Here is a 2437-nt window from a genome sequence, read left to right as displayed (position 1 = left end):
CCTGCCCCTCAGTAGATCTTAGTCATTTCAATGAGCCCTTCTTCTTTCCAAGAGCTAAGTAATTATGTAATGGAACATTTGCTCAAAATCTAGATTATGTCAATGCTCCATATGTCACAGGCAGGGTCCACGTGTGGGTTATGTTATTTTTAATCTCGAATTTTTAGTAATTATGATTTGGTTATGTAAAGTATGGATTTAACTATATACTTTAGTTATCAACTTAATATATATTACACGCTTTTTGATATGTTTGGTTTGCGAACATAATTGGAATGTGTTGTTGTGGTTGTCTCTGGAAATGGATGTTTATTATTGATTCAGGAAGATAATATTCATGTTGGTAAGGTTCTATGAATAGATGAGACTTTGTCCGTTTTTCTAAAGACTTGGTCGATTAGCTTGCTGAAGGACTTGTCCCTTGAGCGCCAGTCATGGCTTGGTTTGGGTCATGACAAAGTGGTATCAGAGCCTTAGGTTTTCTTGTGTAATATGGAGCAAGTGTCCTTTAGTAAGATCACAATTGTGCAAATGGAAGCTGGCCCATTTTCACAAAGTGTGATGTTACTAGAGGCCTATAGGAAGTTGTCCTCGATCCTTTGTTCTCATAATTCTTTCTGTCTGTCCTATTATCTTTGAACCTAATATACATATGTCATTTAGGATCTAAACGCCTTACTTACTCAATAGGTGGAAGATGCTACCTAAGAAAAGACGTAGTGAAACTGTTCGTGCTCCTGATACTGTTGAATCCAATAGGGCAGTTTCTCCGCCACTTGGAGCGCTTCGACAAAGACCAAGGAGCCAAAGGATAGCTGATAGGCACGGAGAAGGAATACCCCGTGAGGGAGCTCAAGAAAATCCTGCAGTAGGAGTGACTCAAGCAGACTTGGCAGCCGAATTAAGGGGAATGAATCAAACCCTTAATGCAGTATTACAGGTCCTAACAAATCAAAATAGGAGTGAAGCAGAACTTCTTAATGTGTCAAATTTTTAGCCTCAAAGAGTTCATCAATTGTTTGGGGATCAAGAGCCGCCAATTGAAAAATTTTTGAATTTGAATTCATCTACTTTCAATGGAGATTCCTTGGATGAAGATCCACAACAATATCTAAAGAATGCAAAGAATGCTATTCGGGCTCTCAAGTGCACCAAAGAATGGGCTATTGAGTTAGTATCCTACAACTTGCGTGGTTCAGCAAGATATTGGTATGAGTCTCTTCTTGAGAGTAAAGAAGCTGCTGAACTTCCTCCTCCCTCTTGGAAAGAGTTCACCGAAGAGTTTCTTGCTCGATTTTATCCAGCTACCAAGCAAGGAGAAGATGCATTGGTATGAATCTTTTCTTGAGAGTAAAGAAGCTGCTGAACTTCCTCCTCCCTCTTGGAAAGAGTTCACCGAAGAGTTTCTTGCTCGATTTTATCCAGCTACCAAGCAAGGAGAAGATGCAATCGCCTTTGAAAGATTAAGGCAAGAGAATATGACAGTGACCGAGTATGCTAAGGAGTTTACTAGACTTTCTAAGAGTGCTCCATACTTGGTGAATTCAGAAGAGATGAAAGTACGTCAATTCATTCGTGGGTTGGCAAAATCTACGTTCACTACTCTTATGCCTGAAGTCAAACGCATGTCTTTTAAGGACGTCTTAAACTCTGCTTATAGAATTGAAGCTGGAATAGCGGAGAGAAATGCTTTTAAGGATGCTGGTAAGAATTCCAAAATGAAGGGACAATTTTCTGGTGGATCTAGTTTAGGAGAATTTCAGTCTTATCATGGTTAGACTAATCAACAAGGTTATTCGGGTTATCGAGCTTGTCCTCAAACATCTTTTGGTAGGGTTGCTTCTTCTGGAATTGCTCCCATGAGTATTTTGAGTCCCAAACCTTTTGTTAAGGGCACCTCTCAATTTAGTGCACAGGGTTCAAATCAAACAATGCCAGCTCAGCCCTATTGCCAGCAGTGTGGGAGTTACCATTCTGATATATGTTTCAAGGCCACTGGAGCATGTTTTGGTTGTGGCCAATCTGGTCATCTTAGGAGAGATTGTCCTAATCCTAAAGGAGATTTTGCTCCAGGTATTGCGCGTCCTACAATACCAATGCCATCATCTTTAGCTATGTCTATTGAAAACTCATTTGGTCCTACAAAGTATTACCCTTTTTAATTAATTTCTCCACTTACGTCAGTTATTCAACTTTAAAAAACTTCTACCAATTTCTCGCACCTTATTATATTCATGTTATTAGAGCCACTTTGCACTTACCCCACTTGGTCACCCTGACGTAACTTTTACCGATTATCTTTGACCTTTTTTCTGTTTCTCTCTTCTCATCTCATTCTCACCTCTTATTAGTATTATTGAATATAGATAAAAAAAAATTATTTTATTTGTTTTTAATCTAATTTTTCTTTTCTTAAAAATATCACAAACAGAAAGAA

Source organism: Arachis ipaensis, chromosome B06, assembly GCF_000816755.2.
Source record: "Arachis ipaensis cultivar K30076 chromosome B06, Araip1.1, whole genome shotgun sequence".
In the NCBI taxonomy this organism is placed as follows: domain Eukaryota; kingdom Viridiplantae; phylum Streptophyta; class Magnoliopsida; order Fabales; family Fabaceae; genus Arachis; species Arachis ipaensis.
Note: the sequence above shows the minus strand (reverse complement) of the source record.